This window comes from Meleagris gallopavo, chromosome 10, assembly GCF_000146605.3.
Source record: "Meleagris gallopavo isolate NT-WF06-2002-E0010 breed Aviagen turkey brand Nicholas breeding stock chromosome 10, Turkey_5.1, whole genome shotgun sequence".
In the NCBI taxonomy this organism is placed as follows: domain Eukaryota; kingdom Metazoa; phylum Chordata; class Aves; order Galliformes; family Phasianidae; genus Meleagris; species Meleagris gallopavo.
In genome coordinates this window covers 11,311,902-11,324,341 of record NC_015020.2, presented here as the reverse complement: position 1 = coordinate 11,324,341, position 12,440 = coordinate 11,311,902, and the positions used below count along the sequence as shown (strand labels likewise).

General features: G+C 47.9%; 1 long non-coding RNA gene across 2 annotated transcripts; it reads right to left on the bottom strand.

Annotated features, from left to right (window-relative positions):
- Positions 1 to 63: 63 nt before the first annotated feature.
- On the bottom strand, positions 64 to 12,076 carry LOC104912342. 2 transcript variants are annotated; one of them, XR_002118075.2, is made up of 4 exons: positions 11,894 to 12,076; positions 3,214 to 3,335; positions 651 to 765; positions 64 to 549 (listed from the first exon to the last, which is right to left on the bottom strand). It is a non-coding gene; the product is annotated as an uncharacterized LOC104912342 (long non-coding RNA). The 2 variants fall into 2 exon arrangements; XR_002118072.2 differs by having other exon boundaries at positions 64 to 765; positions 11,894 to 12,065.
- Between the last annotated feature and the right edge of the window lie 364 nt (positions 12,077 to 12,440).

Below are 12,440 nucleotides of genomic sequence, written 5' to 3'. Positions count from 1 at the left end.
AAAAAAAGAAAAAAAAGGTATTTGCAGAGGCCCATTCCTCAGCACACTTTCATGTGTGCCAAAGTTTGTTGGCATGGCTCTGAGTTTGATAGGGAACATCTGGGCTGCTGTTACTGCCTGGATGCTGGCTGAGGGCAGCAAACAAAGGGGGTTTGTGCAGGAATGCTTGAGGAGGGGGCGGTTCAGAGACAAAACAAGAATACGCAGAGCCAAATGCACACCCCAGTTTTTTCCAAGAAGATATGAGCCTCTCCCTTTCTTATTTTTCTCTCCAGAGCATGCTGCAGCTACAATAACAAGTAAGGCTCCAATGTGGCTCGGTACCCCACTACCTGTGATCAAGTCAACTGCCTGAGGAGGTGCTTGGGAGCTCCAAAGAGTGGACATGCACATCAGGACTGCCACCTGGAGCTGGATGTCCATCCCTTCTGCCTCTGGGGCCCCTTGAAGCCACTTCAGAGAAGTTAGTTGGGTAGGGCACAGGGCAAGCATCCTTCTTGCTTCCTCCTGCTTTGCCTCTTCAGTTACCATCTTCCTGGCCTGGGAAGCCTTTGGGAAAGATCTGCTGTCATTCTGGATGATGTTGGACTTTGCAGTAGAGATTCATTAGCATCTTTAACTTCAGAGACCCACACAAAGCAAAGTCATACCTGTAGGACCTCATTGTTGGAGGCTGTGAAGGATGCTGAATTTTGACAGTGCCCAAGGAAGGGGAGCTTGTCCCATGCTGTTACTGGCTCAGCACCTGCTTGACTGGATTTGTCCCTGGAACAACATAGAAGAGCACAGTGAGAGATCAGCATGGTTCATTTGCCTCTTGGCCACAGCTTGCCAATGGGATCCAGCTGAATAGCTGCCAGTGCAGTGGGCTGGTGGGAAAATGCTTCTTGCAGGCAAGGGGAGCTCAAACACTTGTTTCATCTTGGAAAATGTTGGCACGCGGATCCAAATTGTCCAAACATTTGGCTTCTGTATTTCCATCACTGACACATCTCAAAGTTTCTAATTGAAAAGGTCTTTTCTCTGCATGGTTAGGCTGCTTGTAAGGAAAAAGAAAAAAAAACAAAAAGAAAAAAAAAAAACAGGAAGCTTGAAATTATCAAAGAAAAATATTTCCATTGACCTAGAAATTTCTTACCCTTAGGTTTTTTGGTTTGTACATTTTTTGGGACTCTTCATCTCCGTGAGAGAAATACTGTCAGTATCTCAAACATGCCGACAGAAGGAAAAAGTTAATTACCAACATCTATTTTTAACCTGAGATCACCAGTCACGTCTCATAGATGGTAGCTGGACTCCCTTGAGGCTCTGCCATTGAGTTTATCAACACTTTGAAGCCAGAGAGGATTTTAGCGGGTGGGACATTCCCTAGCTCTATAATAACAGAGTCAGAACAGCAGTTGTTACAGACAGGTAAGAGCTGAGAGCATCTCTGAAGTTTGTGTTCAGGACACATTTAGATGTTGTACTGATGGACAAGGTTTAGTGAGGAATATTGGTGATAGGTGGACGGTTGGATGGGATGATCTTGGAGATCCTTTCCAGCCTTGATGATGCTATGATTCTACAACTGCCTCACCGGTTTCTGAAGCCAGTTTCTGCCATCACACGCCTCTGTCATCCATCTACCACTGAAAAGAAACCGTTCATTTCTTTCTCCCCCTCACTTCCATAACTCAAAGGATGAGATGGATTTTTCTGAATGCTTCCAAGAAGTTTGCCACCAGGCAAGGACCAGGCATGCAGAACTTTCAACCTGAGACGTGAATGTTTGCAAAAGTTATTAGCTTATGAAAACAGCTCTAATGGAAACTGTTTTACTGCCATCATTTTAACGCTCTGAACAGAGCCTGCTGCAATATATAACATTATCAAGTGCCTGTCAGCATTTAATAGAAGCCATAATTAACTGCTGTGGAAGAACACGGCAAAAATTTATTTTTAGGAAAACTTTTGGGAGCTGCATAATTCTGGCCTTATTTCTTTTTTATAATCCCTCTCTACATGAGCCTTAATAAAGTTCATAGGACAGAGTGAATACAAGACACAAGCGTGTATCTCGTGGTATTAGCGATAGGATTTTCTTTTCTGTTAAACTACATAATCCAGAAACAACAGCAATGTTTGCTTTGGGATCTGGCCAGGCACTCAGCTCTGGATTCAGTCTTCCTGGCTGGTGCAATCCTGACCTTCTTATTTCCATTGGCCGAAGGTGCTCACAGCCAGGGCTTGGTGGTCCCCATTTCAGGGTGTCCATCTCCTGGTGCTTTGTGCCCCAAATCAATGCAACCAAAGAAACTCAGACCAGTGAGTCAAGCCTGGCTCTCCCCGATTCTATCAACCCTGTGCCCAAAATCCACTTTATTCCCCCAGCTCTGCAGGCTGGCAGGCCACTTCCATGTCCCCCGATAGCCCAACAGCTGTTCTCTGTCCCTTCAGAGATTAGTTTGTTTTCCTAATGCAATTACTGCCACGTGGCTCTGCTTTCTGCACAGATCAAGCCTGGATAGAGATAAAGCAGTGATAAGACTGCCTGCTGCTGCCGACCACGCTGCCTGTGGGAGATGCAAGCTGAGCCTGTCCTATGGGCATGCTGGGACTGCAGGGTCCCTATTGCCCCGAGCTCCACAAAACCTCAGCACCACTGGGCCAACATCTGGCTGAACACCTACCTGCCTGCAACCAGGGCAGCTCCTGCACTCAGCCCAAGCCTACCCCACAAACATGTTGGTCAACAGCATCCTCTGTGCCAAGCATCCTACAGGCACAGGACCTAAGGGACACAGATAGAGGACATGATGGCGATGGGTTGATAACTGGACTAGATGATCTCAGCGGTCTTTTTCCAACCTTAACGATTCCATGACCCAGCCCTGATGCTTTCCATCACCTCCTGACATCTCCTCATTGTCCCCAGCCCATATGTGCACAGAGGCAGTGAGCCCATGGCACCGCAGGGCACGCCGGGAGGAGACACCCAGAGCTGTGCTGCCTGCAGGAGACGCGCATCCTTGCCAGATGTCTCTCATAAAGCTGCAAGTACTTTATTTTAATAATAAGTCTTAATGTATTCATTAAAGGCTCCCAATGACCTGGGATGAATTTCCCCGCTATTGTAAAGGGCTGTGGGAATCTGGAAACCGCTGCATTACAGTTAATAACTTTAATTTTACAAGGCCCAAAATAGACAACTGAAAAAATACACAAACTCACTGTTTCCAATTAAGAAGGGATTTCTTCTAATTCCTCTGCCACCGGCACTCTTGTTTAGCAAACAGCATCGGCCGACATTCAGCCATAGGCAAGGGGAATGCACCGAGCATCCAGCACCTCATCTGCAAGACGCAAGGAAGAAGACATGAACTCTCCTCCCCATTGCTGGTCAGTGACGGCAAACCCAGGCTGGGAGAGCCAAGGGCAAACCCTAGTGCCTGCTTAGCCCCAGTGGGTACTCAAACACAGGAAGACGTCCAACCATCCTCTCCCTGCTGCATCCTAGGAGAGCTCCAGCACCCACTGAGGTGTGCCCAACCACAAATATCAGGTTTTAGGGCCAGGAAGGAATACTCCCCTCAGATCAGTTTACATTGTGTTTATTTTGTCTGTCTCTCCCTTCCTCTGTAGAGCCACAGATAGATGGGATTCCAGAGGAAAAAAAGATGGGAATAGAAAACAAAACTGTTTTTACTGATTTTGTTTAATTTTTGGCAATCTAACGCTTTGCAGCCCAAATCTTTTAACTTCCAGTATGGCTCCTTTTTTGCTTTCCAGTTAAAAACAGTTCTCCAAGAAGATGAGAGACACTCTATATGGAAATTTATTCAGCACAAGCCAAGCATTTTGGGGAGGAAAAAGGAATTTGCAAGTCCTCGCTTGGTGCCGCTGCTGCTGCCCATGCACTGCTGTGAGCAGTACTGAGCTCCTGTAGCAGCAGGCTGACTTCTCTAGCCAAATCCATAGTGGTGAAAAGTGATTTTCTTATTCCTCGAACCCACATTTCCCCATAAACACGGCAGCTCTGGAAGTTGGAGATGGGGCACTGGGGCAGCCCATCGTCAGTCACAGGCATACCGAAGCATCACTCCAGCATCACTATCGAGGAACATGGACAGGCCCATCCATAGCTCTCTTTGAATGCATTGGGAAGAGAATATTTGCTCCTTGGTTTAAAGCCATCTGAATGCCTGGAGATAAGCCCTAGCCGCCAGCTGATACCAGAGCTTATACTTGTGCTCACAAGAGTTTGAATGGGAAAGATATTCCTTGAGCACACCCCCAGTCTCCCACCTAGGATCAGCCAGAGATATTTAACCAACAGTGCCTAAAATCCATGGAAGTCAAACCTATCATGCCAACAAACTGCTCCCAATCAAAATCTCCCATCTCCACACATCAGCTATGGAGTGTCTCACAGCAATGCCCTGCCTTCAGGAGGTGGAAATAGCAGTTCAGACCCAATGATTTCTCAGTCCAAAGCAACTTCCAATAATAAATAACAAAAATAAAATCAGAAAACCTATTTATGAAAATCTGCCTGGCTTGTGTTGACCGTCAAAAATGAAAAAAATGCTCAAATTTCAGTCTCCAGCTGCAAAATCTTGGGTTCAAATAAATGATAATAAATAAATGATTTTCAGGTTTAAGACAAAGATTAACGAAAACTCAGAGAACCAACTCTTGCTTTTGCTAACAACAACCACACTCCGATTTCCATCAAGCCGAGCTCCAGGGACCACGAAGGGAATCGAGCAGCAGATGTGAGGACAGGCAGGACCAGCAGTGACTGGAACCCAATAGCCTGGCATCCCCAGCTCGCCTCCAGGGTTTAAGGTAGTTCCCCATTATTTGGGTGAAAGCAGCAGCCCTGGGGGTGCCAGCTGCCCTGCCCAGCAGCACCATGCAGGCTGCAGGCGAGCACGGCCGCTGCCTCCCCATCTGGAGCACATGTACAGCAAGTGGCAAGATTTATGTCGTGCTGAAGCATTCCACAGTTTTGAGCACAGAAATGATTGAACTCCAGATGTTAACAAGATGCAGGACCCTTTTTATTATTATTATTAAAAATGTGATTTCTTGTTTCGCTCATGACAAAGCCCATCAGATTAACTTATTAGGAGTGGAAATGCCATCAGGCTGGTGATGAGCGAGGACAGCTCTGGCTGCCTGGCAGCACTGCCCAGCGCAGTGGTGTCCCCATCCTCTGCAGTGTAACGGAGATAGTGCTTGAAGGAAAGCCCTCAGCCTGCAAAGGTTCTGCTCCTCCAGCAGCAGGAACCTGCCTGTTGTCATCTCAGCTCCTATGGATGGGATGCTGTGCAGGACCATGGATGCTGTGCTGCAACAACCCAGCTCCCATGCTCCAATTCCCTTCAGAGAGAGTCTCACCAATGCCATTTCCCATTGGAAAGAAACCAACTCCCCCAATATTCCCACAGGCACTGCCGGGAGCATCCCTTGTACAGTCAACATCTGCATCCCAGAGCAGGGCTGGGAGCTGTTGCATTGTCACCATGTTATCACAGCAACTTGATCGCACGCTCACAGCACACGCGTCTTTGCGCCAGGAGATCAAACAGGTATATGGGATGGCCCTGTGCCACACTGTCACCAAGCACTGCCCAACACTAAAAATAAATCCACCCAGAGGGAAGCCAGAAACAGAGCTCAGCATCTTGCCACCCTCCAGGCCATGAGTTGTGCCTTGCTTGGGGGCCATCTCCTTCCTAGTGTCACCACATGCCAGGTGAGCTCCAACCCTGCTGGCCCTCCTGGTTCTTCCCCTGATCCTGGATTTGCATCCCCACTGAAACAAGTACAGGGAAGGTTTGGGCTGCCTCAAGCCCCTCTGCTGATCCCGATGCACATAAGTCAGATCTGAAAGCACATGTTGGGGTGAAGCCCCTATTTCTCATCCCCCCAGAGAACTAGGAGATGATCGCTTCCATTTGTTGAACCATATCCAAGACAAAATGAGTCTTTACTTTTATAGAGCCCAATGTAAGTCATCCTTTAGTGTTCCCAGGTGCTCTATATCCAAAGCACATTGCTCCCTGAGGACTGCACCACTGCCATCCCATGAGAGAGTGGAACAGAGACCAAAGAGCTCCAGCACCACAGCTTATCCATAGGCAGAAGGCAGGCCCATCCCCTGCGTGGACATACATCTAGACCAGTGGCACAAGATTTTACTCCCTCCACAACCTGAAGTGTAACTCAATCTACTCAATTGGAAACAGAACTTATATTGCATCCTGAGTCCTTTCGAGCTCCTTTTCATGAAGCCAACATTCTTCCCTGATTCAACAAGCTCCCAAATGAGAGTGCTCTCAGGGTGCAATCCTCCACCAACCCCCACGCAGAACAGCAGAAGTGACACTGAACCTAGCAGCCCCTTAGGGGCAATCCAAGTGCCACTTTTTGGACAATGCCACAGGGACAGCAGAATGAGGACATCTCCCTGCCCATAGGCTTTCAGTATCTGCAGCCTTGGGAAAAACAAACAAACAAACAAAAAAAACCACTCCCAAACCATACAGTATTGGGTAAGTTCGGGTGGTTTGCTGGATATTGGGGTTTCTTGGTGCCCAAGATAAGTAAGAAGAAAGGCACTGAGCAGGAGCAGAAATCAGGAGGAATCCAGTTATTAAATAAGAGGTCACATTTTGCAATATAGAACCATGGAGTCATTAAGGTTGGATCATTTCTAATCTATCCTCACTGACCACGTCCCTCAGTGTCGCATCTCCACTGTTCTTGAACACCCCCAAGGACAGTGACTCCATATGAAGCCCACGGTGCTTTTAGCCATATCAGTGCATCAAAGAGTCTGGTACTTGGAGACCCTTTGCTCAGTTAAGTCAGAGAGAAAAGCACTGCACAGTAGCTTATACAGGGAGATTGCAGTTAAAAATGGGCTTCATTCAATAATTGTCTGCATTTGTTGTAACAGTAATCAGTAACAGTTAATATAACTTAAAGTAAATACCAGATTGCCATTTAATAGTGCTAATACATAACCTATAAAACATGTTTGTGTAATTACACTGATAAGTTTCCAATCAGCAGTGAATAATGTCTGTCCACAAAGCCTTACACAAAACTTAAAAAGTCATCTATTTAGAGAACAATTTGCAGAGCGTCTTCGTGAGCAGGAAGAGCAGCGTGGCACTGACGGGTAGAACAAAGAGGCTCCATCCTTCCCCAGCCCCCTCCCTGCTGCCACCCTCTGTTGATGCAACCCAGGATACTGCTGGCCTTCCAGGCTGCAAGAGCACACTACTGGCTCATGTCCAGCTTTTCATCCACCAGGACCTCCAAGCCCATCTCCCAGTCTATATGTATACCTACGATTGCCCTGACACAAGCTTAGTTCCTTGCATTTGGCCTTGTTGAACCTCATTAGATTCCAAAATGCCCTCAAATGTGAGAAATATACAGATTCTTCACTCATTAAAACATTGCATTATTTAAAAAGCAGCACTCAAATGGGTGAAGCCACATGGTGAGAGATGAGGTTCCCCTCTGGCTCCACCGCAACCTTCCCAGCCTACACCAAGCATGCTTTGGGGCAGCAGCTGACCTTCAAAGCCCCTTGCTGGGCTGTGGATGGAGCAACACCAAAGCATCCTGCAGGAGGCACCTGGGCAGCCTGGCATTTCTCAGCACCTCTACTTTCCAAAAACTTGGACTTCCTTCCTGAGCTTGGTAGGCTGGAGTGGAGTAGCCAGTAAACAAATGGGGCATAAAACAGTGAGTGCTCACAGTTTAATATCCAGCTGCACACTGACACAATTGAAGTCATCTGTGATTAATTAGAAAATATAAACACTCACAACAGAACTTTGGTTCCTATACTCAGCGAGACATTAATGGGCTTTTCTTCAGCCAGAAAATCCTCATTATGGTGATAAATTATTAGCCTTTTTTCCTGAAGCAGCGTGAAAGCATTACAATGGAAAAATGACAAAAGGAGAAACATACCCATTTTTGGCAACTCTGGCAGGGAGGAGGACGGGTATGATGGAGCCGGAGCCTGCCTCAGCCACAAAGCCCCGGGGCTTCTCAGCTGGCTGCTATCACTGCTTAGCATCCCCCAGGCTAAGGCTGAAACCTGCCTGAGATGACAAGATTGCCCTACTCTGTAATGAGATGGAGGCCATAAGTGGAGGTCCCCAAGCTATCACAGCTCATGGAGGTGGGACAGGATGCTTCTAAGTGTGTCCCTGCCTGGGCAATATGACACCTTCCCCAGCATTGCTCCATCCACATGTAAGGTTGCACATCCACGAGGTTAGTGGAAACTAGGAAGGAGCTGCTGTGGTTTGGCTCCTTGAGGCATCTGGAGAAGTGTAATCTTCCCTCACCCTGAGAACAGGTTTGGGAAATTCACGGGAATGGCTTTTTTTGTGGGTTATCCTGCCATTAGTGGGGCCAGAGGTGAGTGATGTGGGGCCATAAAGGACAGAGTATCATCACACTGTGGTCACCAACCAGCTCCAGCCTCAATCCCCCCAACCATCTTCAGCCCTAAAGAGAGTTCAGCATCCCCAGTACCAAACATTTTGGGGGTACTCTCCATGTGCAGTCCAACCCAACGCCAGCCATCCCAATACACCAACAAAACCCAGGACTCCCCATTTCTAGACCAACCCAACACCAACCATCTCAATAGACCAACCAAGCCCTTCATTTAGCTGAGCCCACTTCCCCTAGGACATCCCACCTGCAGTCCCCAGTCCCGCCTGCTAAATCACAGAGCATTTAATGGGTCTGACTCAGGCCTTCATGCAAAGGAAGAGAACAAATGACTGCTGAGGGAGATATGGTTTGCATCATTTAATCACCATTTACAATAAAACGCTGCAGCGGCTCTGCGGAGGGTAAGACAGCAGAGTTCAGCAGATTTTATCAATAACATCGCAGGATTCCTACTGAGTGGCTAAGAGAGTTGCCATGGTTATTATGACAGATTTACTATCATTGTAACTTAATTCACCATAATAAGTATCTGCATAGTTATTATTGTTTTACAATGATAACTATAATTCAACCGCAGCTTTATGACTAAATTTGTAACATCACTACGATGTTCTGGGAAGAATTGAAAGCAGGACAATTCACATGCTTTCTCAGAATATAGAAAGAAAAAAATTCTTGTTGGTTCCTTTTTCTCTCCTTTTTGATCGCTTCTTTGAGAACAATTTCTGTGGTTTGGTTACTGTTGGTTTGGGACAGGGTGCTCTGTCGGAATCAATGCACAGAGATAGCTGAAAAATGGGATTTTTCCACTGCAAAATTGATCCTGGAGAAAAAAAAAAATTCCCCAAAGTATTTCAACATAAAGCTGCTTAAAAATTCCTAAGCGCTGCCAGTTGGGAAACAAATACAAAGCACTGGCAAGGCAAATAAAAATCATCAGGTTTAATTCAAAAGGAATGACCAGATCATCAAAAAACGACCCTGGTAATCAGTGGAAACAAAGCACTGCTGGAAAAATAAATAAACCCTAGGAGAGAGCTTCAGACAAATTTTAGGGCAAGGAGCAGGACTTACTCCAGGCAGGATCTCTGCAATGCTGCCCACATCCCTTGGTGACAAGTCACACCTGGGCTGGAGCCCACATAACAGAAAGGAGAAATGGAACAGAATCACAGAGGTTGGAAAGACCTCTAGGAATATCAGGTCCAACCCAGCCCATCTCCACCGTGCCCACTGCCCATATCCCTCAGTGCCACATCTCTATGGTTCTTGAACATCTCTGGGAACAGTGACCTCACCACCTCCCTTGGCAGCCTCTGCAAGTGCCCAACCACTCTTTCTGAGAAGAAATGTTCCTAATACTCAACCTGAACATTCTCTGGCCCAACTTGAGGCCATCATTCATTAAATGAGCATGAGATGGTGCCAGCATTTCCAGCCTGGTGCCCTGCACCCTGCTAACAAAGCTTTCCCCACTTCCAGGCTCCCTTCCTCCTTGGAGAAAGGATCCCCAGATCTGCAGCAGGTCCCTCTCAACTCCATGCACACAACCAAGGACTCAAAGCCTTGTTGAGTTACCACATCTTTTGCTTTTTGGGTGATTTTGACCTCTTCCCCAGTTCTTATCCCAATTTGACCACATTTCCCTGGTCTTCAATCCTGAAGAATGGGATGATTCTTGGTGGGGTGGTATGGGACAATTACTTGATCATCTTAAGAGTCTTTTCCAACCAAAATGATTCTATTTCATTCAGATGTCATGAAGATCTCCATGCAAAGTGAGACTAAGCATTGGAATGGGCTTCCCAAGGCAGCAATGGAGTCCCTGGAGGTATTTAGAGAGATGTGGATGTGGAACTGACACACTGCTCAGTGACAGACTTGTAGTGTTAAGCTGATGGTTCACCCAATGATCTTAAGCCCTTCTCCAACCTGAATCACTGTGATTCTCCAATTATTATCCCACACCACAGAGCTCCAAACCTGGGCATTTCAGAAGTCCCTGCTGCCTGAGGAGACTCAAAGCAACCCCATAAGCAAAGGAAGCAATGGCCCCAAGGCCAACCACTCACATGCCTGCCCTGCCAGCAGCACTGCATGTTTGCCCAGGCTTACATCACCTCTCTCTACCCCTCACCCCCCACCTCCTGCAGCTGATATATGAGATCAGATATAGGAAAATCTACTCATAAAATTAATGGAGGCTGCATGAACTCGCAGATCATAAACTCAGAGGGGTTTGCAGCTTGCTTTTCAGGGAGGGGGGAGGGTACAGAGGCAATTTAGCAGTGAGGACTAATTCACAGCAGCTGTCCTATCACACCCCACACCCCTCCCTGGGCTTGGGGAGATTTAGGGAAATACAGCACTGAAGACCAGAGGTGCTGAAGCTGGCACCCGCTGTGCCCTGCATGCTGAGGCTCTGCTCCCAGCCCAGGGCTGGTGGCCAACCATGCTCATTGACAGCCTCCTGCTGCAGCATCAATCACTGGTGGTGCAGGCCAAGGCATGAGCAGCTCCATCTCCTGCTGTGTGGCCATGGAGATAACACACTGTTCAGGCTGGGGGTTGTGGGTAGGCACAGGGTGAGGAGGAGCTGTGCTATGGCCTGGTAAGATGGATGCAACATGTCTAGCAGAGAACATCATGCAAAGGACAAGGAGCTCCTCTAGCCCAGCCCAGGAGCCTCTATCTGGAATCCTCTAAGTAGGCATATTTTGGAATCAAGACTTCACAACAGACTTTCCAGTAGCACATTATGCCCTATCCAGGGTCTCCAACTGAGGAGCAACGGCTGTGCCAAAGCTATTCCCTCCACACTGCTCTGTGGCAGCTGGTCCAGGCTCTCAGGCAGAAGCACCCTGTGCCTGGCAGCTCCTCCCCAGGCAGGTCAAGCTTGAGAACTCCTCTCTGCCCAGAGGAGACATGCATAGGCATGGGAACAACCGGTCACACCCATTTCACGCACCTGCCCAAGACAGCAGCTCAGTGAGGAAGAGGATGAGCCCTTCCTTATGGCAGCATCAAGGCACTGAGGACTATTCAGGCATCAAGACCTCTCTGAGCCACCAGCTTCAGGATTGAGAACTAGCTGCCCACTCCATCCCTGAATCAGACTCTTGGCCTGTCCCTGCTCAGGTTCTCTCTCAATGCCAAGGGCAGCTTTTACTCTGTTCCATCAGAAACCATCTTGGCACCCAGCAGCTCCAGCATCCATGACTCACAGCCCCACCCTAACCTCAAGGCTCCACTGACTCAGAGGCAGGAACAAGCCCCAGCCTCTTTCAAGTGGTTTGGAGCTTCAGCCAAAGCATCCACCCAAGGGGAGCTGAACATCACACGCACAAAGCCAGCACAAACTGTCCTCATCAGGCTCCCCTCATATACACCCCAAGTGTCATGCCCCTTCACATACCTACTTCCCAGCAAGGGTGTCCCAAAACTTCTCCAAGCAAGTCAACGCGAAATAACCTCCATGCTCCCCAAGCTGGAAGCTCCCCTTCCTCCTCTCCTTATCCTCTTCTATATCATGCTGCTGGTGGTACTGAGGAGAGGGTAAACCCTGTTGCCTTCCCTTCTATAGGGCCTAATATCCCTCAGGTGGCTCCATCAGCTCAGGTAGGTTCTGTTGCTGGCCCACCTGTGGCCAGGGCTTCCTTCACTCCCCACATGGAGGTGGTGTCCACAAGTGACAAGGAGCAGGAGGGACAGGGCTAGCTCTGAGCTGCTGTTTGAATAGACAGAGGACAGGGGTTGCTGTCCTCCCCATATAGAATCCATAAGGTCCGAGACATGTTCTTCGAACCATCAGCATCCACGCTGCCTCTCAGCTCTGGACAGCAGTGCAGCCGATGGGGAGACATCTGTTCCCCATCCAGCCAGCAGTGTCTTCCTGATCTGCCTCTTAAAAATTACAAGGCAATTTGGAGTTTCTATTTTGTACTTTTGATTTGCCCAAACAC